Below are 27,504 nucleotides of genomic sequence, written 5' to 3'. Positions count from 1 at the left end.
AGCACACACGTATGGGAGAGCCGTCTAGGACACAGCACACACGTATGGGAGAGCCGCCTGGGACACAGCACACACGTATGGGAGAGCCGCCTGGGACACAGCACACACGTATGGGAGAGCCACCTGGACACAGCACACACGTATGGGAGAGCCGCCTGGCACACAGCACACACGTATGGGAGAGACGCCTGGGACACAGCACACACGTATGGGAGAGACGCCTGGGACACAGCACACACGTATGGGAGAGCCGCCTGGGACACAGCACACACGTATGGGAGAGCCGCCTGGGACACAGCACACACGTATGGGAGAGCCGCCTGGGACACAGCACACACGTATGGGAGAGCCGCCTGGGACACAGCACACGCGTATGGGAGAGACGCCTGGGACACAGCACACATGTATGAGACAGCCGCCTGGGACACAGCACACACGTATGGGAGAGCCGCCTGGGACACAGCACACACGTATGGGAGAGCCGCCTTGGACACAGCACACACGTATGGGAGAGCCACCTGGGACACAGCACACACGTATGGGAGAGCCACCTAGGACACAGCACACACGTTTGGGAGAGCCACCTGGACACAGCACACACGTATGGGAGAGCCGCCTGGCACACAGCACACACGTATGGGAGAGCCGCCTGGGACACAGCACACACGTATGGGACAGCCGCCTGGACACAGCACACACGTATGGGAGAGACGCCTGGGACACAGCACACACGTATGGGAGAGCCGCCTGGGACACAGCACACACGTATGGGAGAGCCGCCTGGGACACAGCACACACGTATGGGAGAGCCACCTGGGACACAGCACACACGTATGGGAGAGCCGCCTGGGACACAGCACACACGTATGGGAGAGCCACCTGGGACACAGCACACACGTATGGGAGAGCCACCTGGGACACAGCACACACGTATGGGAGAGCCGCCTGGGACACAGCACACACGTATGGGAGAGCCGCCTGGGACACAGCACACACGTATGGGAGAGCCGCCTGGGACACAGCACACACGTATGGGAGAGCCGCCTGGGACACAGCACACACGTATGGGAGAGACGCCTGGGACACAGCACGCACGTATGGGAGAGACGCCTGGGACACAGCACACACGTATGAGAGAGCCGCCTGGGACACAGCACACACGTATGGGAGAGCCGCCTGGGACACAGCACACACGTATGGGAGAGCCACCTGGACACAGCACACACGTATGGGAGAGCCGCCTGGCACACAGCACACACGTATGGGAGAGCCGCCTGGGACACAGCACACACGTATGGGAGAGCCGCCTGGGACACAGCACACACGTATGGGAGAGACGCCTGGGACACAGCACGCACGTATGGGAGAGACGCCTGGGACACAGCACACACGTATGAGAGAGCCGCCTGGGACACAGCACACACGTATGGGAGAGCCGCCTGGGACACAGCACACACGTATGGGAGAGCCACCTGGACACAGCACACACGTATGGGAGAGCCGCCTGGCACACAGAACACACGTATGGGAGAGCCGCCTGGGACACAGCACACACGTATGGGAGAGCCGCCTGGGACACAGCACACACGTATGGGAGAGCCGCCTGGGACACAGCACACACGTATGGGAGAGCCGCCTGGGACACAGCAAACACGTATGGGAGAGCCGCCTAGGACACAGCACACACGTATGGGAGAGCCGCCTGGGACACAGCACACACATATGGGAGAGCCGCCTGGGACACAGCACACACGTATGGGAGAGCCACCTGGACACAGCACACACGTATGGGAGAGCCGCCTGGCACACAGCACACACGTATGGGAGAGACACCTGGGACACAGCACACATGTATGGGAGAGCCACCTGGGACACAGCACACACGTATGGGAGAGCCGCCTGGGACACAGCACACACGTATGGGAGAGCCGCCTGGGACACAGCACACACGTATGGGAGAGCCGCCTAGGACACAGCACACACGTATGGGAGAGCCGCCTGGGACACAGCACACACGTATGGGAGAGCCGCCTGGGACACAGCACACACGTATGGGAGAGACGCCTGGGACACAGCACACATGTATGAGACAGCCGCCTGGGACACAGCACACACGTATGGGAGAGCCGCCTGGGACACAGCACACATGTATGGGAGAGCCGCCTGGCACACAGCACACACGTATGGGAGAGACGCCTGGGACACAGCACACACGTATGGGAGAGCCGCCTGGGACACAGCACACACGTATGGGAGAGCCGCCTGAGACACAGCACACACGTATGGGAGAGCCACCTGAGACACAGCACACACGTATGGGAGAGCCGCCTGGGACACAGCACACACGTATGGGAGAGCCACCTGGGACACAGCACACACGTATGGGAGAGCCACCTGGGACACAGCACACACGTATGGGAGAGCCGCCTGGGACACAGCACACACGTATGGGAGAGCCGCCTGGACACAGCACACACGTATGGGACAGCCGCCTGGACACAGCACACACGTATGGGAGAGTCGCCTGGACACAGCACACACATATGGGACAGCCGCCTGGACACAGCACACACGTATAGGAGAGCCGCCTGGGACACAGCACACACGTATGGGAGAGCCGCCTGGGACACAGCACACACGTATGTGACAGCCGCCTGGACACAGCACACACGTATGGGAGAGTCGCCTGGACACAGCACACACGTATGGGACAGCCGCCTGGACACAGCACACACGTATGGGAGAGCCGCCTGGGACACAGCACACACGTATGGGAGAGCCGCCTGGGACACAGCACACACATATGGGACAGCACAGCAAGTCCTCGTTAGTATAGTGGTCAGTATCCCCGCCTGTCACGCGGGAGACCGGGGTTCAATTCCCCGACGGGGAGGCTTCATTTTTTTTTTATTTATCCTTTAATTTTATTTATCCTTATTGTTTTGATTAAATTATATATCTGGGGGGTTTTTTGGTCTCTTAGTCCTTTACACCATTCCAAATCCTCAAGATACTTTTAAAGTCCCAGTGCTCTCTTCCTCTACGTCGTTTTGTTCTCTTGCTGACCTAGCTCATTTTGGGGCTTGAATTGTATGTCTTTATTTATATAGCGCCATTAATGTATATAGCGCTTCACAGTAGTAATAAACGTGGTAATCAAATAAATAACAGATAATATAAATAACAGGTCATGGGAATAAGTGCTTCAGACATAAACGTAACATTTAGGAAGAGGAGTCCCTGCCCTGAGGAGCTTACAATCTAATTGGTAGGGAACGTACAGAGACACTAGGAATGCATATTGCTTTCGTCGTTTCTCCCATTGCTCCTTGATTCACCCCAGGGACTTTATCTCCTGCTTTTGCCATGAGTCTCTGTAAGAACTTTTCCCCTGCCGTATTGAACACACTTGTTTCTGCCTCTGTGAAGACTCTCAGTGGTGTCAAATTCTTGCAAAGAAAAAGCTAGCATCTTGCAAAGCTTATCAGACGATTCTCCAGCGATCAGTGCCTCTTCCCCCTAGTGGTGTCACAGCGATCAGTGCCTCTTCCCCCTAGTGGTGTCACAGCGATCAGTGCCTCTTCCCCCTAGTGGTGTCACAGCGATCAGTGCCTCTTCCCCCTAGTGGTGTCACAGCGATCAGTGCCTCTTCCCCCTAGTGGTGTCACAGCGATCAGTGCCTCTTCCCCCTAGTGGTGTCACAGCGATCAGTGCCTCTTCCCCCTAGTGGTGTCACAGCGATCAGTGCCTCTTCCCCCTAGTGGTGTCACAGCGATCAGTGCCTCTTCCCCCTAGTGGTGTCACAGCGATCAGTGCCTCTTCCCCCTAGTGGTGTCACAGCGATCAGTGCCTCTTCCCCCTAGTGGTGTCACAGCGATCAGTGCCTCTTCCCCCTAGTGGTGTCACAGCGATCAGTGCCTCTTCCCCCTAGTGGTGTCACAGCGATCAGTGCCTCTTCCCCCTAGTGGTGTCACAGCGATCAGTGCCTCTTCCCCCTTGTGGTGTCACAGCGATCAGTGCCTCTTCCCCCTAGTGGTGTCACAGCGATCAGTGCCTCTTCCCCCTGGTGGTGTCACAGCGATCAGTGCCTCTTCCCCCTGGTGGATCCAGGAGTACAGGCACAACATATGGGCGCAGCTTCAGCTTTCACGGCAAGCCCTGCACATTCTTGCAAAGAAAAAGCTTGCATCTTGCAAAGCTTACCCCACGGCTCTCCCATTCTGGTGGGAACCGCTATTACATGCGCTGCAGCTCCCATCATGGGGGATTTGGTCCATCGGATTGCGAGAGCCGACTGGGACACAGCACACACGTATGGGAGAGCCGCCTGGGACACAGCACACACGTATGGGAGAGCCGCCTGGGACACAGCACACACGTATGGGAGAGCCGCCTGGGACACAGCACACACGTATGGGAGAGACGCCTGGGACACAGCACGCACGTATGGGAGAGACGCCTGGGACACAGCACACACGTATGAGAGAGCCGCCTGGGACACAGCACACACGTATGGGAGAGCCGCCTGGGACACAGCACACACGTATGGGAGAGCCACCTGGACACAGCACACACGTATGGGAGAGCCGCCTGGCACACAGAACACACGTATGGGAGAGCCGCCTGGGACACAGCACACACGTATGGGAGAGCCGCCTGGGACACAGCACACACGTATGGGAGAGCCGCCTGGGACACAGCACACACGTATGGGAGAGCCGCCTGGGACACAGCAAACACGTATGGGAGAGCCGCCTAGGACACAGAACACACGTATGGGAGAGCCGCCTGGGACACAGCACACACATATGGGAGAGCCGCCTGGGACACAGCACACACGTATGGGAGAGCACAGCAAGTCCTTGTTAGTATAGTGGTCAGTATCCCCGCCTGTCACGCGGGAGACCGGGGTTCAATTCCCCGACTGGGAGGCTTCATTTTTTTTTTATTTATCCTTTAATTTTATTTATCCTTATTGTTTTGATTAAATTATATATATGGGGGTTTTTTTGGTCTCTTAGTCCTTTACACCATTCCAAATCCTCAAGATACTTTTAAAGTCCCAGTGCTCTCTTCCTCTACGTCGTTTTGTTCTCTTGCTGACCTAGCTCATTTTGGGGCTTGAATTGTATGTCTTTATTTATATAGCGCCATTAATGTATATAGCGCTTCACAGTAGTAATAAACGTGGTAATCAAATAAATAACAGATAATATAAATAACAGGTCATGGGAATAAGTGCTTCAGACATAAACGTAACATTTAGGAAGAGGAGTCCCTGCCCTGAGGAGCTTACAATCTAATTGGTAGGGAGGAGGAGGAACGTACAGAGACACTAGGAATGCATATTGCTTTCGTCGTTTCTCCCATTGCTCCTTGATTCACCCCAGGGACTTTATCTCCTGCTTTTGCCATGAGTCTCTGTAAGAACTTTTCCCCTGCCGTATTGAACACACTTGTTTCTGCCTCTGTGAAGAATCTCACTGGTGTCAAATTCTTGCAAAGAAAAAGCTAGCATCTTGCAAAGCTTATCAGACGATTCTCCAGCGATCAGTGCCTCTTCCCCCTAGTGGTGTCACAGCGATCAGTGCCTCTTCCCCCTAGTGGTGTCACAGCGATCAGTGCCTCTTCCCCCTAGTGGTGTCACAGCGATCAGTGCCTCTTCCCCCTAGTGGTGTCACAGCGATCAGTGCCTCTTCCCCCTAGTGGTGTCACAGCGATCAGTGCCTCTTCCCCCTAGTGGTGTCACAGCGATCAGTGCCTCTTCCCCCTAGTGGTGTCACAGCGATCAGTGCCTCTTCCCCCTAGTGGTGTCACAGCGATCAGTGCCTCTTCCCCCTAGTGGTGTCACAGCGATCAGTGCCTCTTCCCCCTAGTGGTGTCACAGCGATCAGTGCCTCTTCCCCCTAGTGGTGTCACAGCGATCAGTGCCTCTTCCCCCTAGTGGTGTCACAGCGATCAGTGCCTCTTCCCCCTGGTGGTGTCACAGCGATCAGTGCCTCTTCCCCCTGGTGGATCCAGGAGTACAGGCACAACATATGGGCGCAGCTTCAGCTTTCACGGCAAGCCCTGCACATTCTTGCAAAGAAAAAGCTTGCATCTTGCAAAGCTTACCCCACGGCTCTCCCATTCTGGTGGGAACCGCTATTACATGCGCTGCAGCTCCCATCATGGGGGATTTGGTCCATCGGATTGCGAGAGCCGACTGGGACACAGCACACACGTATGGGAGAGCCGCCTGGGACACAGCACACACGTATGGGAGAGACGCCTGGGACACAGCACACACATATGGGAGAGCCGCCTGGGACACAGCACACACGTATGGGAGAGCCGCCTGGGACACAGCACACACGTATGGGAGAGCCACCTGGACACAGCACACACGTATGGGAGAGCCGCCTGGGACACAGCACACACGTATGAGAGAGCCGCCTGGGACACAGCACACACGTATGAGAGAGCCGCCAGGGACACAGCACACACGTATGGGAGAGCAGCCTGGGACACAGCACACACGTATGGGAGAGCAGCCTGGGACACAGCACACACGTATGGGAGAGCCGTCTAGGACACAGCACACACGTATGGGAGAGCCGCCTGGGACACAGCACACACGTATGGGAGAGCCGCCTGGGACACAGCACACACGTATGGGAGAGCAACCTGGACACAGCACACACGTATGGGAGAGCCGCCTGGCACACAGCACACACGTATGGGAGAGACGCCTGGGACACAGCACACACGTATGGGAGAGACGCCTGGGACACAGCACACACGTATGGGAGAGCCGCCTGGGACACAGCACACACGTATGGGAGAGCCGCCTGGGACACAGCACACACGTATGGGAGAGCCGCCTGGGACACAGCACACACGTATGGGAGAGCCGCCTGGGACACAGCACACGCGTATGGGAGAGACGCCTGGGACACAGCACACATGTATGAGACAGCCGCCTGGGACACAGCACACACGTATGGGAGAGCCGCCTGGGACACAGCACACACGTATGGGAGAGCCGCCTGGGACACAGCACACACGTATGGGAGAGACGCCTGGGACACAGCACACACGTATGGGAGAGCCACCTGGGACACAGTACACACGTATGGGAGAGCCACCTAGGACACAGCACACACGTTTGGGAGAGCCACCTGGACACAGCACACACGTATGGGAGAGCCGCCTGGCACACAGCACACACGTATGGGAGAGCCGCCTGGGACACAGCACACACGTATGGGACAGCCGCCTGGACACAGCACACACGTATGGGAGAGACGCCTGGGACACAGCACACACGTATGGGAGAGCCGCCTGGGACACAGCACACACGTATGGGAGAGCCGCCTGGGACACAGCACACACGTATGGGAGAGCCACCTGGGACACAGCACACACGTATGGGAGAGCCGCCTGGGACACAGCACACACGTATGGGAGAGCCGCCTGGGACACAGCACACACGTATGGGAGAGCCGCCTGGGACACAGCAAACACGTATGGGAGAGCCGCCTAGGACACAGCACACACGTATGGGAGAGCCGCCTGGGACACAGCACACACATATGGGAGAGCCGCCTGGGACACAGCACACACGTATGGGAGAGCACAGCAAGTCCTTGTTAGTATAGTGGTCAGTATCCCCGCCTGTCACGCGGGAGACCGGGGTTCAATTCCCCGACTGGGAGGCTTCATTTTTTTTTTATTTATCCTTTAATTTTATTTATCCTTATTGTTTTGATTAAATTATATATATGGGGGTTTTTTTGGTCTCTTAGTCCTTTACACCATTCCAAATCCTCAAGATACTTTTAAAGTCCCAGTGCTCTCTTCCTCTACGTCGTTTTGTTCTCTTGCTGACCTAGCTCATTTTGGGGCTTGAATTGTATGTCTTTATTTATATAGCGCCATTAATGTATATAGCGCTTCACAGTAGTAATAAACGTGGTAATCAAATAAATAACAGATAATATAAATAACAGGTCATGGGAATAAGTGCTTCAGACATAAACGTAACATTTAGGAAGAGGAGTCCCTGCCCTGAGGAGCTTACAATCTAATTGGTAGGGAGGAGGAGGAACGTACAGAGACACTAGGAATGCATATTGCTTTCGTCGTTTCTCCCATTGCTCCTTGATTCACCCCAGGGACTTTATCTCCTGCTTTTGCCATGAGTCTCTGTAAGAACTTTTCCCCTGCCGTATTGAACACACTTGTTTCTGCCTCTGTGAAGAATCTCACTGGTGTCAAATTCTTGCAAAGAAAAAGCTAGCATCTTGCAAAGCTTATCAGACGATTCTCCAGCGATCAGTGCCTCTTCCCCCTAGTGGTGTCACAGCGATCAGTGCCTCTTCCCCCTAGTGGTGTCACAGCGATCAGTGCCTCTTCCCCCTAGTGGTGTCACAGCGATCAGTGCCTCTTCCCCCTAGTGGTGTCACAGCGATCAGTGCCTCTTCCCCCTAGTGGTGTCACAGCGATCAGTGCCTCTTCCCCCTAGTGGTGTCACAGCGATCAGTGCCTCTTCCCCCTAGTGGTGTCACAGCGATCAGTGCCTCTTCCCCCTAGTGGTGTCACAGCGATCAGTGCCTCTTCCCCCTAGTGGTGTCACAGCGATCAGTGCCTCTTCCCCCTAGTGGTGTCACAGCGATCAGTGCCTCTTCCCCCTAGTGGTGTCACAGCGATCAGTGCCTCTTCCCCCTAGTGGTGTCACAGCGATCAGTGCCTCTTCCCCCTAGTGGTGTCACAGCGATCAGTGCCTCTTCCCCCTAGTGGTGTCACAGCGATCAGTGCCTCTTCCCCCTGGTGGTGTCACAGCGATCAGTGCCTCTTCCCCCTGGTGGATCCAGGAGTACAGGCACAACATATGGGCGCAGCTTCAGCTTTCACGGCAAGCCCTGCACATTCTTGCAAAGAAAAAGCTTGCATCTTGCAAAGCTTACCCCACGGCTCTCCCATTCTGGTGGGAACCGCTATTACATGCGCTGCAGCTCCCATCATGGGGGATTTGGTCCATCGGATTGCGAGAGCCGACTGGGACACAGCACACACGTATGGGAGAGCCGCCTGGGACACAGCACACACGTATGGGAGAGACGCCTGGGACACAGCACACACATATGGGAGAGCCGCCTGGGACACAGCACACACGTATGGGAGAGCCGCCTGGGACACAGCACACACGTATGGGAGAGCCACCTGGACACAGCACACACGTATGGGAGAGCCGCCTGGGACACAGCACACACCTATGAGAGAGCCGCCTGGGACACAGCACACACGTATGAGAGAGCCGCCAGGGACACAGCACACACGTATGGGAGAGCAGCCTGGGACACAGCACACACGTATGGGAGAGCAGCCTGGGACACAGCACACACGTATGGGAGAGCCGTCTAGGACACAGCACACACGTATGGGAGAGCCGCCTGGGACACAGCACACACGTATGGGAGAGCCGCCTGGGACACAGCACACACGTATGGGAGAGCCACCTGGACACAGCACACACGTATGGGAGAGCCGCCTGGCACACAGCACACACGTATGGGAGAGACGCCTGGGACACAGCACACACGTATGGGAGAGACGCCTGGGACACAGCACACACGTATGGGAGAGCCGCCTGGGACACAGCACACACGTATGGGAGAGCCGCCTGGGACACAGCACACACGTATGGGAGAGCCGCCTGGGACACAGCACACACGTATGGGAGAGCCGCCTGGGACACAGCACACGCGTATGGGAGAGACGCCTGGGACACAGCACACATGTATGAGACAGCCGCCTGGGACACAGCACACACGTATGGGAGAGCCGCCTGGGACACAGCACACACGTATGGGAGAGCCGCCTGGGACACAGCACACACGTATGGGAGAGCCACCTGGGACACAGTACACACGTATGGGAGAGCCACCTAGGACACAGCACACACGGTTGGGAGAGCCACCTGGACACAGCACACACGTATGGGAGAGCCGCCTGGCACACAGCACACACGTATGGGAGAGCCGCCTGGGACACAGCACACACGTATGGGACAGCCGCCTGGACACAGCACACACGTATGGGAGAGACGCCTGGGACACAGCACACACGTATGGGAGAGCCGCCTGGGACACAGCACACACGTATGGGAGAGCCGCCTGGGACACAGCACACACGTATGGGAGAGCCACCTGGGACACAGCACACACGTATGGGAGAGCCGCCTGGGACACAGCACACACGTATGGGAGAGCCACCTGGGACACAGCACACACGTATGGGAGAGCCACCTGGGACACAGCACACACGTATGGGAGAGCCGCCTGGGACACAGCACACACGTATGGGAGAGCCGCCTGGGACACAGCACACACGTATTGGAGAGCCGCCTGGGACACAGCACACACGTATGGGAGAGCCGCCTGGGACACAGCACACACGTATGGGAGAGACGCCTGGGACACAGCACGCACGTATGGGAGAGACGCCTGGGACACAGCACACACGTATGAGAGAGCCGCCTGGGACACAGCACACACGTATGGGAGAGCCGCCTGGGACACAGCACACACGTATGGGAGAGCCACCTGGACACAGCACACACGTATGGGAGAGCCGCCTGGCACACAGAACACACGTATGGGAGAGCCGCCTGGGACACAGCACACACGTATGGGAGAGCCGCCTGGGACACAGCACACACGTATGGGAGAGCCGCCTGGGACACAGCACACACGTATGGGAGAGCCGCCTGGGACACAGCAAACACGTATGGGAGAGCCGCCTAGGACACAGCACACACGTATGGGAGAGCCGCCTGGGACACAGCACACACATATGGGAGAGCCGCCTGGGACACAGCACACACGTATGGGAGAGCCGCCTGGGACACAGCACACACGTATGGGAGAGCCGCCTGGGACACAGCACACACGTATGGGAGAGCCGCCTGGGACACAGCAAACACGTATGTGAGAGCCGCCTAGGACACAGCACACACGTATGGGAGAGCCGCCTGGGACACAGCACACACATATGGGAGAGCCGCCTGGGACATAGCACACACGTATGGGAGAGCACAGCAAGTCCTTGTTAGTATAGTGGTCAGTATCCCCGCCTGTCACGCGGGAGACCGGGGTTCAATTCCCCGACTGGGAGGCTTCATTTTTTTTTTATTTATCCTTTAATTTTATTTATCCTTATTGTTTTGATTAAATTATATATATGGGGGTTTTTTTGGTCTCTTAGTCTTTTACACCATTCCAAATCCTCAAGATACTTTTAAAGTCCCAGTGCTCTCTTCCTCTACGTCGTTTTGTTCTCTTGCTGACCTAGCTCATTTTGGGGCTTGAATTGTATGTCTTTATTTATATAGCGCCATTAATGTATATAGCGCTTCACAGTAGTAATAAACGTGGTAATCAAATAAATAACATAATATAAATAACAGGTCATGGGAATAAGTGCTTCAGACATAAACGTAACATTTAGGAAGAGGAGTCCCTGCCCTGAGGAGCTTACAATCTAATTGGTAGGGAGGAGGAGGAACGTACAGAGACACTAGGAATGCATATTGCTTTCGTCGTTTCTCCCATTGCTCCTTGATTCACCCCAGGGACTTTATCTCCTGCTTTTGCCATGAGTCTCTGTAAGAACTTTTCCCCTGCCGTATTGAACACACTTGTTTCTGCCTCTGTGAAGAATCTCAGTGGTGTCAAATTCTTGCAAAGAAAAAGCTAGCATCTTGCAAAGCTTATCAGACGATTCTCCAGCGATCAGTGCCTCTTCCCCCTAGTGGTGTCACAGCGATCAGTGCCTCTTCCCCCTAGTGGTGTCACAGCGATCAGTGCCTCTTCCCCCTAGTGGTGTCACAGCGATCAGTGCCTCTTCCCCCTAGTGGTGTCACAGCGATCAGTGCCTCTTCCCCCTAGTGGTGTCACAGCGATCAGTGCCTCTTCCCCCTAGTGGTGTCACAGCGATCAGTGCCTCTTCCCCCTAGTGGTGTCACAGCGATCAGTGCCTCTTCCCCCTAGTGGTGTCACAGCGATCAGTGCCTCTTCCCCCTAGTGGTGTCACAGCGATCAGTGCCTCTTCCCCCTAGTGGTGTCACAGCGATCAGTGCCTCTTCCCCCTAGTGGTGTCACAGCGATCAGTGCCTCTTCCCCCTAGTGGTGTCACAGCGATCAGTGCCTCTTCCCCCTGGTGGTGTCACAGCGATCAGTGCCTCTTCCCCCTGGTGGATCCAGGAGTACAGGCACAACATATGGGCGCAGCTTCAGCTTTCACGGCAAGCCCTGCACATTCTTGCAAAGAAAAAGCTTGCATCTTGCAAAGCTTACCCCACGGCTCTCCCATTCTGGTGGGAACCGCTATTACATGCGCTGCAGCTCCCATCATGGGGGATTTGGTCCATCGGATTGCGAGAGCCGACTGGGACACAGCACACACGTATGGGAGAGCCGCCTGGGACACAGCACACACGTATGGGAGAGACGCCTGGGACACAGCACACACATATGGGAGAGCCGCCTGGGACACAGCACACACGTATGGGAGAGCCGCCTGGGACACAGCACACACGTATGGGAGAGCCACCTGGACACAGCACACACGTATGGGAGAGCCGCCTGGGACACAGCACACACGTATGAGAGAGCCGCCTGGGACACAGCACACACGTATGAGAGAGCCGCCTGGGACACAGCACACACGTATGGGAGAGCAGCCTGGGACACAGCACACACGTATGGGAGAGCAGCCTGGGACACAGCACACACGTATGGGAGAGCCGTCTAGGACACAGCACACACGTATGGGAGAGCCGCCTGGGACACAGCACACACGTATGGGAGAGCCGCCTGGGACACAGCACACACGTATGGGAGAGCCACCTGGACACAGCACACACGTATGGGAGAGCCGCCTGGCACACAGCACACACGTATGGGAGAGACGCCTGGGACACAGCACACACGTATGGGAGAGACGCCTGGGACACAGCACACACGTATGGGAGAGCCGCCTGGGACACAGCACACACGTATGGGAGAGCCGCCTGGGACACAGCACACACGTATGGGAGAGCCGCCTGGGACACAGCACACACGTATGGGAGAGCCGCCTGGGACACAGCACACGCGTATGGGAGAGACGCCTGGGACACAGCACACATGTATGAGACAGCCGCCTGGGACACAGCACACACGTATGGGAGAGCCGCCTGGGACACAGCACACACGTATGGGAGAGCCGCCTGGGACTCAGCACACACGTATGGGAGAGCCACCTGGGACACAGCACACACGTATGGGAGAGCCACCTAGGACACAGCACACACGTTTGGGAGAGCCACCTGGACACAGCACACACGTATGGGAGAGCCGCCTGGCACACAGCACACACGTATGGGAGAGCCGCCTGGGACACAGCACACACGTATGGGACAGCCGCCTGGACACAGCACACACGTATGGGAGAGACGCCTGGGACACAGCACACACGTATGGGAGAGCCGCCTGGGACACAGCACACACGTATGGGAGAGCCGCCTGGGACACAGCACACACGTATGGGAGAGCCACCTGGGACACAGCACACACGTATGGGAGAGCCGCCTGGGACACAGCACACACGTATGGGAGAGCCACCTGGGACACAGCACACACGTATGGGAGAGCCGCCTGGGACACAGCACACACGTATGGGAGAGCCGCCTGGGACACAGCACACACGTATGGGAGAGCCGCCTGGGACACAGCACACACGTATGGGAGAGCCGCCTGGGACACAGCACACACGTATGGGAGAGCCGCCTGGGACACAGCACACACATATGGGAGAGACGCCTGGGACACAGCACGCACGTATGGGAGAGACGCCTGGGACACAGCACACACGTATGAGAGAGCCGCCTGGGACACAGCACACACGTATGGGAGAGCCGCCTGGGACACAGCACACACGTATGGGAGAGCCACCTGGACACAGCACACACGTATGGGAGAGCCGCCTGGCACACAGAACACACGTATGGGAGAGCCGCCTGGGACACAGCACACACGTATGGGAGAGCCGCCTGGGACACAGCACACACGTATGGGAGAGCCGCCTGGGACACAGCACACACGTATGGGAGAGCCGCCTGGGACACAGCAAACACGTATGGGAGAGCCGCCTAGGACACAGCACACACGTATGGGAGAGCCGCCTGGGACACAGCACACACATATGGGAGAGCCGCCTGGGACACAGCACACACGTATGGGAGAGCCACCTGGACACAGCACACACGTATGGGAGAGCCGCCTGGCACACAGAACACACGTATGGGAGAGCCGCCTGGGACACAGCACACACGTATGGGAGAGCCGCCTGGGACACAGCACACACGTATGGGAGAGCCGCCTGGGACACAGCACACGTATGGGAGAGCCGCCTGGGACACAGCAAACACGTATGGGAGAGCCGCCTAGGACACAGCACACACGTATGGGAGAGCCGCCTGGGACACAGCACACACATATGGGAGAGCCGCCTGGGACACAGCACACACGTATGGGAGAGCACAGCAAGTCCTTGTTAGTATAGTGGTCAGTATCCCCGCCTGTCACGCGGGAGACCGGGGTTCAATTCCCCGACTGGGAGGCTTCATTTTTTTTTTATTTATCCTTTAATTTTATTTATCCTTATTGTTTTGATTAAATTATATATATGGGGGTTTTTTTGGTCTCTTAGTCTTTTACACCATTCCAAATCCTCAAGATACTTTTAAAGTCCCAGTGCTCTCTTCCTCTACGTCGTTTTGTTCTCTTGCTGACCTAGCTCATTTTGGGGCTTGAATTGTATGTCTTTATTTATATAGCGCCATTAATGTATATAGCGCTTCACAGTAGTAATAAACGTGGTAATCAAATAAATAACATAATATAAATAACAGGTCATGGGAATAAGTGCTTCAGACATAAACGTAACATTTAGGAAGAGGAGTCCCTGCCCTGAGGAGCTTACAATCTAATTGGTAGGGAGGAGGAGGAACGTACAGAGACACTAGGAATGCATATTGCTTTCGTCGTTTCTCCCATTGCTCCTTGATTCACCCCAGGGACTTTATCTCCTGCTTTTGCCATGAGTCTCTGTAAGAACTTTTCCCCTGCCGTATTGAACACACTTGTTTCTGCCTCTGTGAAGAATCTCAGTGGTGTCAAATTCTTGCAAAGAAAAAGCTAGCATCTTGCAAAGCTTATCAGACGATTCTCCAGCGATCAGTGCCTCTTCCCCCTAGTGGTGTCACAGCGATCAGTGCCTCTTCCCCCTAGTGGTGTCACAGCGATCAGTGCCTCTTCCCCCTAGTGGTGTCACAGCGATCAGTGCCTCTTCCCCCTAGTGGTGTCACAGCGATCAGTGCCTCTTCCCCCTAGTGGTGTCACAGCGATCAGTGCCTCTTCCCCCTAGTGGTGTCACAGCGATCAGTGCCTCTTCCCCCTAGTGGTGTCACAGCGATCAGTGCCTCTTCCCCCTAGTGGTGTCACAGCGATCAGTGCCTCTTCCCCCTAGTGGTGTCACAGCGATCAGTGCCTCTTCCCCCTAGTGGTGTCACAGCGATCAGTGCCTCTTCCCCCTAGTGGTGTCACAGCGATCAGTGCCTCTTCCCCCTAGTGGTGTCACAGCGATCAGTGCCTCTTCCCCCTAGTGGTGTCACAGCGATCAGTGCCTCTTCCCCCTAGTGGTGTCACAGCGATCAGTGCCTCTTCCCCCTAGTGGTGTCACAGCGATCAGTGCCTCTTCCCCCTGGTGGTGTCACAGCGATCAGTGCCTCTTCCCCCTGGTGGATCCAGGAGTACAGGCACAACATATGGGCGCAGCTTCAGCTTTCACGGCAAGCCCTGCACATTCTTGCAAAGAAAAAGCTTGCATCTTGCAAAGCTTACCCCACGGCTCTCCCATTCTGGTGGGAACCGCTATTACATGCGCTGCAGCTCCCATCATGGGGGATTTGGTCCATCGGATTGCGAGAGCCGACTGGGACACAGCACACACGTATGGGAGAGCCGCCTGGGACACAGCACACACGTATGGGAGAGACGCCTGGGACACAGCACACACGTATGGGACAGCCGCCTGGACACAGCACACACGTATGGGAGAGCAGCCTGGGACACAGCACACACGTATGGGAGAGCCGCCTGGGACACAGCACACACGTATGGGAGAGCCGCCTGGGACTCAGCACACACGTATGGGAGAGCCACCTGGGACACAGCACACACGTATGGGAGAGCCACCTGGACACAGCACACACGTATGGGAGAGCCGCCTGGGACACAGCACACACGTATGGGAGAGACGCCTGGGACACAGCACACACATATGGGAGAGCCGCCTGGGACACAGCACACACGTATGGGAGAGCCGCCTGGGACACAGCACACACGTATGGGAGAGCCACCTGGACACAGCACACACGTATGGGAGAGCCGCCTGGGACACAGCACACACGTATGAGAGAGCCGCCTGGGACACAGCACACACGTATGAGAGAGCCGCCAGGGACACAGCACACACGTATGGGAGAGCAGCCTGGGACACAGCACACACGTATGGGAGAGCAGCCTGGGACACAGCACACACGTATGGGAGAGCCGTCTAGGACACAGCACACACGTTTGGGAGAGCCACCTGGACACAGCACACACGTATGGGAGAGCCGCCTGGCACACAGCACACACGTATGGGAGAGCCGCCTGGGACACAGCACACACGTATGGGACAGCCGCCTGGACACAGCACACACGTATGGGAGAGACGCCTGGGACACAGCACACACGTATGGGAGAGCCGCCTGGGACACAGCACACACGTATGGGAGAGCCGCCTGGGACACAGCACACACGTATGGGAGAGCCACCTGGGACACAGCACACACGTATGGGAGAGCCGCCTGGGACACAGCACACACGTATGGGAGAGCCACCTGGGACACAGCACACACGTATGGGAGAGCCACCTGGGACACAGCACACACGTATGGGAGAGCCGCCTGGGACACAGCACACACGTATGGGAGAGCCGCCTGGGACACAGCACACACGTATGGGAGAGCCGCCTGGGACACAGCACACACGTATGGGAGAGCCGCCTGGGACACAGCACACACGTATGGGAGAGACGCCTGGGACACAGCACGCACGTATGGGAGAGACGCCTGGGACACAGCACACACGTATGAGAGAGCCGCCTGGGACACAGCACACACGTATGGGAGAGCCGCCTGGGACACAGCACACACGTATGGGAGAGCCACCTGGACACAGCACACACGTATGGGAGAGCCGCCTGGCACACAGAACACACGTATGGGAGAGCCGCCTGGGACACAGCACACACGTATGGGAGAGCCGCCTGGGACACAGCACACACGTATGGGAGAGCCGCCTGGGACACAGCACACACGTATGGGAGAGCCGCCTGGGACACAGCAAACACGTATGGGAGAGCCGCCTAGGACACAGCACACACGTATGGGAGAGCCGCCTGGGACACAGCACACACATATGGGAGAGCCGCCTGGGACACAGCACACACGTATGGGAGAGCCACCTGGACACAGCACACACGTATGGGAGAGCCGCCTGGCACACAGAACACACGTATGGGAGAGCCGCCTGGGACACAGCACACACGTATGGGAGAGCCGCCTGGGACACAGCACACACGTATGAGAGAGCCGCCTGGGACACAGCACACACGTATGGGAGAGCCGCCTGGGACACAGCAAACACGTATGGGAGAGCCGCCTAGGACACAGCACACACGTATGGGAGAGCCGCCTGGGACACAGCACACACATATGGGAGAGCCGCCTGGGACACAGCACACACGTATGGGAGAGCACAGCAAGTCCTTGTTAGTATAGTGGTCAGTATCCCCGCCTGTCACGCGGGAGACCGGGGTTCAATTCCCCGACTGGGAGGCTTCATTTTTTTTTTATTTATCCTTTAATTTTATTTATCCTTATTGTTTTGATTAAATTATATATATGGGGGTTTTTTTGGTCTCTTAGTCTTTTACACCATTCCAAATCCTCAAGATACTTTTAAAGTCCCAGTGCTCTCTTCCTCTACGTCGTTTTGTTCTCTTGCTGACCTAGCTCATTTTGGGGCTTGAATTGTATGTCTTTATTTATATAGCGCCATTAATGTATATAGCGCTTCACAGTAGTAATAAACGTGGTAATCAAATAAATAACATAATATAAATAACAGGTCATGGGAATAAGTGCTTCAGACATAAACGTAACATTTAGGAAGAGGAGTCCCTGCCCTGAGGAGCTTACAATCTAATTGGTAGGGAGGAGGAGGAACGTACAGAGACACTAGGAATGCATATTGCTTTCGTCGTTTCTCCCATTGCTCCTTGATTCACCCCAGGGACTTTATCTCCTGCTTTTGCCATGAGTCTCTGTAAGAACTTTTCCCCTGCCGTATTGAACACACTTGTTTCTGCCTCTGTGAAGAATCTCAGTGGTGTCAAATTCTTGCAAAGAAAAAGCTAGCATCTTGCAAAGCTTATCAGACGATTCTCCAGCGATCAGTGCCTCTTCCCCCTAGTGGTGTCACAGCGATCAGTGCCTCTTCCCCCTAGTGGTGTCACAGCGATCAGTGCCTCTTCCCCCTAGTGGTGTCACAGCGATCAGTGCCTCTTCCCCCTAGTGGTGTCACAGCGATCAGTGCCTCTTCCCCCTAGTGGTGTCACAGCGATCAGTGCCTCTTCCCCCTAGTGGTGTCACAGCGATCAGTGCCTCTTCCCCCTAGTGGTGTCACAGCGATCAGTGCCTCTTCCCCCTAGTGGTGTCACAGCGATCAGTGCCTCTTCCCCCTAGTGGTGTCACAGCGATCAGTGCCTCTTCCCCCTAGTGGTGTCACAGCGATCAGTGCCTCTTCCCCCTAGTGGTGTCACAGCGATCAGTGCCTCTTCCCCCTGGTGGTGTCACAGCGATCAGTGCCTCTTCCCCCTGGTGGATCCAGGAGTACAGGCACAACATATGGGCGCAGCTTCAGCTTTCACGGCAAGCCCTGCACATTCTTGCAAAGAAAAAGCTTGCATCTTGCAAAGCTTACCCCACGGCTCTCCCATTCTGGTGGGAACCGCTATTACATGCGCTGCAGCTCCCATCATGGGGGATTTGGTCCATCGGATTGCGAGAGCCGACTGGGACACAGCACACACGTATGGGAGAGCCGCCTGGGACACAGCACACACGTATGGGAGAGACGCCTGGGACACAGCACACACGTATGGGACAGCCGCCTGGACACAGCACACACGTATGGGAGAGACGCCTGGGACACAGCACACACGTATGGGAGAGCCGCCTGGGACACAGCACACACGTATGGGAGAGCCGCCTGGGACACAGCACACACGTATGGGAGAGCCACCTGGGACACAGCACACACGTATGGGAGAGCCGCCTGGGACACAGCACACACGTATGGGAGAGCCACCTGGGACACAGCACACACGTATGGGAGAGCCACCTGGGACACAGCACACACGTATGGGAGAGCCGCCTGGGACACAGCACACACGTATGGGAGAGCCGCCTGGGACACAGCACACACGTATGGGAGAGCCGCCTGGGACACAGCACACACGTATGGGAGAGCCGCCTGGGACACAGCACACACGTATGGGAGAGACGCCTGGGACACAGCACGCACGTATGGGAGAGACGCCTGGGACACAGCACACACGTATGAGAGAGCCGCCTGGGACACAGCACACACGTATGGGAGAGCCGCCTGGGACACAGCACACACGTATGGGAGAGCCACCTGGACACAGCACACACGTATGGGAGAGCCGCCTGGCACACAGAACACACGTATGGGAGAGCCGCCTGGGACACAGCACACACGTATGGGAGAGCCGCCTGGGACACAGCACACACGTATGGGAGAGCCGCCTGGGACACAGCACACACGTATGGGAGAGCCGCCTGGGACACAGCAAACACGTATGGGAGAGCCGCCTAGGACACAGCACACACGTATGGGAGAGCCGCCTGGGACACAGCACACACATATGGGAGAGCCGCCTGGGACACAGCACACACGTATGGGAGAGCCACCTGGACACAGCACACACGTATGGGAGAGCCGCCTGGCACACAGAACACACGTATGGGAGAGCCGCCTGGGACACAGCACACACGTATGGGAGAGCCGCCTGGGACACAGCACACACGTATGGGAGAGCCGCCTGGGACACAGCACACACGTATGGGAGAGCCGCCTGGGACACAGCAAACACGTATGGGAGAGCCGCCTAGGACACAGCACACACGTATGGGAGAGCCGCCTGGGACACAGCACACACATATGGGAGAGCCGCCTGGGACACAGCACACACGTATGGGAGAGCACAGCAAGTCCTTGTTAGTATAGTGGTCAGTATCCCCGCCTGTCACGCGGGAGACCGGGGTTCAATTCCCCGACTGGGAGGCTTCATTTTTTTTTTATTTATCCTTTAATTTTATTTATCCTTATTGTTTTGATTAAATTATATATATGGGGGTTTTTTTGGTCTCTTAGTCTTTTACACCATTCCAAATCCTCAAGATACTTTTAAAGTCCCAGTGCTCTCTTCCTCTACGTCGTTTTGTTCTCTTGCTGACCTAGCTCATTTTGGGGCTTGAATTGTATGTCTTTATTTATATAGCGCCATTAATGTATATAGCGCTTCACAGTAGTAATAAACGTGGTAATCAAATAAATAACATAATATAAATAACAGGTCATGGGAATAAGTGCTTCAGACATAAACGTAACATTTAGGAAGAGGAGTCCCTGCCCTGAGGAGCTTACAATCTAATTGGTAGGGAGGAGGAGGAACGTACAGAGACACTAGGAATGCATATTGCTTTCGTCGTTTCTCCCATTGCTCCTTGATTCACCCCAGGGACTTTATCTCCTGCTTTTGCCATGAGTCTCTGTAAGAACTTTTCCCCTGCCGTATTGAACACACTTGTTTCTGCCTCTGTGAAGAATCTCAGTGGTGTCAAATTCTTGCAAAGAAAAAGCTAGCATCTTGCAAAGCTTATCAGACGATTCTCCAGCGATCAGTGCCTCTTCCCCCTAGTGGTGTCACAGCGATCAGTGCCTCTTCCCCCTAGTGGTGTCACAGCGATCAGTGCCTCTTCCCCCTAGTGGTGTCACAGCGATCAGTGCCTCTTCCCCCTAGTGGTGTCACAGCGATCAGTGCCTCTTCCCCCTAGTGGTGTCACAGCGATCAGTGCCTCTTCCCCCTAGTGGTGTCACAGCGATCAGTGCCTCTTCCCCCTAGTGGTGTCACAGCGATCAGTGCCTCTTCCCCCTAGTGGTGTCACAGCGATCAGTGCCTCTTCCCCCTAGTGGTGTCACAGCGATCAGTGCCTCTTCCCCCTAGTGGTGTCACAGCGATCAGTGCCTCTTCCCCCTAGTGGTGTCACAGCGATCAGTGCCTCTTCCCCCTGGTGGTGTCACAGCGATCAGTGCCTCTTCCCCCTGGTGGATCCAGGAGTACAGGCACAACATATGGGCGCAGCTTCAGCTTTCACGGCAAGCCCTGCACATTCTTGCAAAGAAAAAGCTTGCATCTTGCAAAGCTTACCCCACGGCTCTCCCATTCTGGTGGGAACCGCTATTACATGCGCTGCAGCTCCCATCATGGGGGATTTGGTCCATCGGATTGCGAGAGCCGACTGGGACACAGCACACACGTATGGGAGAGCCGCCTGGGACACAGCACACACGTATGGGAGAGACGCCTGGGACACAGCACACACATATGGGAGAGCCGCCTGGGACACAGCACACACGTATGGGAGAGCCGCCTGGGACACAGCACACACGTATGGGAGAGCCACCTGGACACAGCACACACGTATGGGAGAGCCGCCTGGGACACAGCACACACGTATGAGAGAGCCGCCTGGGACACAGCACACACGTATGAGAGAGCCGCCAGGGACACAGCACACACGTATGGGAGAGCAGCCTGGGACACAGCACACACGTATGGGAGAGCAGCCTGGGACACAGCACACACGTATGGGAGAGCCGTCTAGGACACAGCACACACGTATGGGAGAGCCGCCTGGGACACAGCACACACGTATGGGAGAGCCGCCTGGGACACAGCACACACGTATGGGAGAGCCACCTGGACACAGCACACACGTATGGGAGAGCCGCCTGGCACACAGCACACACGTATGGGAGAGACGCCTGGGACACAGCACACACGTATGGGAGAGACGCCTGGGACACAGCACACACGTATGGGAGAGCCGCCTGGGACACAGCACACACGTATGGGAGAGCCGCCTGGGACACAGCACACACGTATGGGAGAGCCGCCTGGGACACAGCACACACGTATGGGAGAGCCGCCTGGGACACAGCACACGCGTATGGGAGAGACGCCTGGGACACAGCACACATGTATGAGACAGCCGCCTGGGACACAGCACACACGTATGGGAGAGCCGCCTGGGACACAGCACACACGTATGGGAGAGCCGCCTGGGACTCAGCACACACGTATGGGAGAGCCACCTGGGACACAGCACACACGTATGGGAGAGCCACCTAGGACACAGCACACACGTTTGGGAGAGCCACCTGGACACAGCACACACGTATGGGAGAGCCGCCTGGCACACAGCACACACGTATGGGAGAGCCGCCTGGGACACAGCACACACGTATGGGACAGCCGCCTGGACACAGCACACACGTATGGGAGAGACGCCTGGGACACAGCACACACGTATGGGAGAGCCGCCTGGGACACAGCACACACGTATGGGAGAGCCGCCTGGGACACAGCACACACGTATGGGAGAGCCACCTGGGACACAGCACACACGTATGGGAGAGCCGCCTGGGACACAGCACACACGTATGGGAGAGCCACCTGGGACACAGCACACACGTATGGGAGAGCCACCTGGGACACAGCACACACGTATGGGAGAGCCGCCTGGGACACAGCACACACGTATGGGAGAGCCGCCTGGGACACAGCACACACGTATGGGAGAGCCGCCTGGGACACAGCACACACGTATGGGAGAGCCGCCTGGGACACAGCACACACGTATGGGAGAGACGCCTGGGACACAGCACGCACGTATGGGAGAGACGCCTGGGACACAGCACACACGTATGAGAGAGCCGCCTGGGACACAGCACACACGTATGGGAGAGCCGCCTGGGACACAGCACACACGTATGGGAGAGCCACCTGGACACAGCACACACGTATGGGAGAGCCGCCTGGCACACAGAACACACGTATGGGAGAGCCGCCTGGGACACAGCACACACGTATGGGAGAGCCGCCTGGGACACAGCACACACGTATGGGAGAGCCGCCTGGGACACAGCACACACGTATGGGAGAGCCGCCTGGGACACAGCAAACACGTATGGGAGAGCCGCCTAGGACACAGCACACACGTATGGGAGAGCCGCCTGGGACACAGCACACACATATGGGAGAGCCGCCTGGGACACAGCACACACGTATGGGAGAGCCACCTGGACACAGCACACACGTATGGGAGAGCCGCCTGGCACACAGCACACACGTATGGGAGAGACACCTGGGACACAGCACACATGTATGGGAGAGCCACCTGGGACACAGCACACACGTATGGGAGAGCCGCCTGGGACACAGCACACACGTATGGGAGAGCCGCCTGGGACACAGCACACACGTATGGGAGAGCCGCCTAGGACACAGCACACACGTATGGGAGAGCCGCCTGGGACACAGCACACACGTATGGGAGAGCCGCCTGGGACACAGCACACACGTATGGGAGAGACGCCTGGGACACAGCACACATGTATGAGACAGCCGCCTGGGACACAGCACACACGTATGGGAGAGCCGCCTGGGACACAGCACACACGTATGGGAGAGCCGCCTGGCACACAGCACACACGTATGGGAGAGACGCCTGGGACACAGCACACACGTATGGGAGAGCCGCCTGGGACACACCACACACGTATGGGAGAGCCGCCTGGGACACAGCACACACGTATGGGAGAGCCACCTGGGACACAGCACACACGTATGGGAGAGCCGCCTGGGACACAGCACACACGTATGGGAGAGCCACCTGGGACACAGCACACACGTATGGGAGAGCCACCTGGGACACAGCACACACGTATGGGAGAGCCGCCTGGGACACAGCACACACGTATGGGAGAGCCGCCTGGACACAGCACACACGTATGGGACAGCCGCCTGGACACAGCACACACGTATGGGAGAGTCGCCTGGACACAGCACACACGTATGGGACAGCCGCCTGGACACAGCACACACGTATAGGAGAGCCGCCTGGGACACAGCACACACGTATGGGAGAGCCGCCTGGGACACAGCACACACGTATGTGACAGCCGCCTGGACACAGCACACACGTATGGGAGAGTCGCCTGGACACAGCACACACGTATGGGACAGCCGCCTGGACACAGCACACACGTATGGGAGAGCCGCCTGGGACACAGCACACACGTATGGGAGAGCCGCCTGGGACACAGCACACACATATGGGACAGCACAGCAAGTCCTCGTTAGTATAGTGGTCAGTATCCCCGCCTGTCACGCGGGAGACCGGGGTTCAATTCCCCGACGGGGAGGCTTCATTTTTTTTTTATTTATCCTTTAATTTTATTTATCCTTATTGTTTTGATTAAATTATATATCTGGGGGGTTTTTTGGTCTCTTAGTCCTTTACACCATTCCAAATCCTCAAGATACTTTTAAAGTCCCAGTGCTCTCTTCCTCTACGTCGTTTTGTTCTCTTGCTGACCTAGCTCATTTTGGGGCTTGAATTGTATGTCTTTATTTATATAGCGCCATTAATGTATATAGCGCTTCACAGTAGTAATAAACGTGGTAATCAAATAAATAACAGATAATATAAATAACAGGTCATGGGAATAAGTGCTTCAGACATAAACGTAACATTTAGGAAGAGGAGTCCCTGCCCTGAGGAGCTTACAATCTAATTGGTAGGGAACGTACAGAGACACTAGGAATGCATATTGCTTTCGTCGTTTCTCCCATTGCTCCTTGATTCACCCCAGGGACTTTATCTCCTGCTTTTGCCATGAGTCTCTGTAAGAACTTTTCCCCTGCCGTATTGAACACACTTGTTTCTGCCTCTGTGAAGACTCTCAGTGGTGTCAAATTCTTGCAAAGAAAAAGCTAGCATCTTGCAAAGCTTATCAGACGATTCTCCAGCGATCAGTGCCTCTTCCCCCTAGTGGTGTCACAGCGATCAGTGCCTCTTCCCCCTAGTGGTGTCACAGCGATCAGTGCCTCTTCCCCCTAGTGGTGTCACAGCGATCAGTGCCTCTTCCCCCTAGTGGTGTCACAGCGATCAGTGCCTCTTCCCCCTAGTGGTGTCACAGCGATCAGTGCCTCTTCCCCCTAGTGGTGTCACAGCGATCAGTGCCTCTTCCCCCTAGTGGTGTCACAGCGATCAGTGCCTCTTCCCCCTAGTGGTGTCACAGCGATCAGTGCCTCTTCCCCCTAGTGGTGTCACAGCGATCAGTGCCTCTTCCCCCTAGTGGTGTCACAGCGATCAGTGCCTCTTCCCCCTAGTGGTGTCACAGCGATCAGTGCCTCTTCCCCCTAGTGGTGTCACAGCGATCAGTGCCTCTTCCCCCTAGTGGTGTCACAGCGATCAGTGCCTCTTCCCCCTAGTGGTGTCACAGCGATCAGTGCCTCTTCCCCCTAGTGGTGTCACAGCGATCAGTGCCTCTTCCCCCTTGTGGTGTCACAGCGATCAGTGCCTCTTCCCCCTAGTGGTGTCACAGCGATCAGTGCCTCTTCCCCCTGGTGGTGTCACAGCGATCAGTGCCTCTTCCCCCTGGTGGATCCAGGAGTACAGGCACAACATATGGGCGCAGCTTCAGCTTTCACGGCAAGCCCTGCACATTCTTGCAAAGAAAAAGCTTGCATCTTGCAAAGCTTACCCCACGGGTCTCCCATTCTGGTGGGAACCGCTATTACATGCGCTGCAGCTCCCATCATGGGGGATTTGGTCCATCGGATTGCGAGAGCCGACTGGGACACAGCACACACGTATGGGAGAGCCGCCTGGGACACAGCACACACGTATGGGAGAGCCGCCTGGGACACAGCACACACGTATGGGAGAGCCGCCTGGGACACAGCACACACGTATGGGAGAGCCGCCTGGGACACAGCACACACGTATGGGAGAGACGCCTGGGACACAGCACACACGTATGGGAGAGCCGCCTGGGACACAGCACACACGTATGGGAGAGCCGCCTGGGACACAGCACACACGTATGAGAGAGCCGCCTGGGACACAGCACACACGTATGAGAGAGCCGCCTGGGACACAGCACACACGTATGGGAGAGCCACCTGGGACACAGCACACACGTATGGGAGAGCCGCCTGGGACACAGCACACACGTATGGGAGAGCCACCTGGGACACAGCACACACGTATGGGAGAGCCACCTGGGACACAGCACACACGTAAGGGAGAGCCACCTGGACACAGCACACACGTATGGGAGAGACGCCTGGGACACAGCACACACGTATGGGAGAGCCGCCTGGGACACAGCACAAACGTATGGGAGAGCCGCGTGGTACACAGCACACACGTATGGGAGAGCCGCCTGGGACACAGCACACACGTATGGGAGAGCCGCCTGAGACACAGCACACACGTATGGGAGAGCCGCCTGGGACACAGCACACATGTATGAGAGAGCCGCCTGGGACACAGCACACACGTATGAGAGAGCCGCCTGGGACACAGCACACATGTATGAGAGAGCCGCCTGGGACACAGCACACACGTATGGGAGAGCCGCCTGGGACACAGCACACACGTATGGGAGAGCCGCCTGGGACACAGCACACACGTATGGGAGAGCAGCCTGGGACACAGCACACACGTATGGGAGAGCCGCCTGGGACACAGCACACACGTATGGGAGAGCCGCCTGGGACACAGCACACACATATGGGACAGCACAGCAAGTCCTCGTTAGTATAGTGGTCAGTATCCCCGCCTGTCACGCGGGAGACCGGGGTTCAATTCCCCGACGGGGAGGCTTCATTTTTTTTTTATTTATCCTTTAATTTTATTTATCCTTATTGTTTTGATTAAATTATATATATGGGGGTTTTTTGGTCTCTTAGTCCTTTACACCATTCCAAATCCTCAAGATACTTTTAAAGTCCCAGTGCTCTCTTCCTCTACGTCGTTTTGTTCTCTTGCTGACCTAGCTCATTTTGGGGCTTGAATTGTATGTCTTTATTTATATAGCGCCATTAATGTATATAGCGCTTCACAGTAGTAATAAACGTGGTAATCAAATAAATAACAGATAATATAAATAACAGGTCATGGGAATAAGTGCTTCAGACATAAACGTAACA

The 27,504-nt window shown here is 56.3% G+C and overlaps 9 non-coding genes across 9 annotated transcripts; all 9 read left to right on the top strand.

Annotated features, from left to right (window-relative positions):
- Window positions 1–2,821: 2,821 nt before the first annotated feature.
- TRNAD-GUC (transfer RNA aspartic acid (anticodon GUC)) lies at window positions 2,822–2,893 on the top strand. Its single transcript has one exon. It is a non-coding gene; the product is annotated as a tRNA-Asp (tRNA).
- A 1,966-nt stretch (window positions 2,894–4,859) lies between these two features.
- TRNAD-GUC (transfer RNA aspartic acid (anticodon GUC)) lies at window positions 4,860–4,931 on the top strand. Its single transcript has one exon. It is a non-coding gene; the product is annotated as a tRNA-Asp (tRNA).
- A 2,694-nt stretch (window positions 4,932–7,625) lies between these two features.
- On the top strand, window positions 7,626–7,697 carry TRNAD-GUC (transfer RNA aspartic acid (anticodon GUC)). The gene has a single exon. It is a non-coding gene; the product is annotated as a tRNA-Asp (tRNA).
- A 3,388-nt stretch (window positions 7,698–11,085) lies between these two features.
- TRNAD-GUC (transfer RNA aspartic acid (anticodon GUC)) lies at window positions 11,086–11,157 on the top strand. The gene has a single exon. It is a non-coding gene; the product is annotated as a tRNA-Asp (tRNA).
- A 3,414-nt stretch (window positions 11,158–14,571) lies between these two features.
- TRNAD-GUC (transfer RNA aspartic acid (anticodon GUC)) lies at window positions 14,572–14,643 on the top strand. Its single transcript has one exon. It is a non-coding gene; the product is annotated as a tRNA-Asp (tRNA).
- A 3,253-nt stretch (window positions 14,644–17,896) lies between these two features.
- TRNAD-GUC (transfer RNA aspartic acid (anticodon GUC)) lies at window positions 17,897–17,968 on the top strand. Its single transcript has one exon. It is a non-coding gene; the product is annotated as a tRNA-Asp (tRNA).
- A 2,461-nt stretch (window positions 17,969–20,429) lies between these two features.
- TRNAD-GUC (transfer RNA aspartic acid (anticodon GUC)) lies at window positions 20,430–20,501 on the top strand. Its single transcript has one exon. It is a non-coding gene; the product is annotated as a tRNA-Asp (tRNA).
- Window positions 20,502–24,635: 4,134 nt separating this feature from the next.
- TRNAD-GUC (transfer RNA aspartic acid (anticodon GUC)) lies at window positions 24,636–24,707 on the top strand. The gene has a single exon. It is a non-coding gene; the product is annotated as a tRNA-Asp (tRNA).
- Window positions 24,708–27,103: 2,396 nt separating this feature from the next.
- Window positions 27,104–27,175, top strand: TRNAD-GUC (transfer RNA aspartic acid (anticodon GUC)). Its single transcript has one exon. It is a non-coding gene; the product is annotated as a tRNA-Asp (tRNA).
- The last annotated feature ends 329 nt before the right edge of the window (window positions 27,176–27,504 follow it).

This window comes from Ascaphus truei, chromosome 6 (genome assembly GCF_040206685.1).
Source record: "Ascaphus truei isolate aAscTru1 chromosome 6, aAscTru1.hap1, whole genome shotgun sequence".
NCBI classification, from domain to species: Eukaryota; Metazoa; Chordata; class Amphibia; order Anura; family Ascaphidae; genus Ascaphus; species Ascaphus truei.
This window is presented reverse-complemented; position numbering and strand designations above follow the sequence as displayed.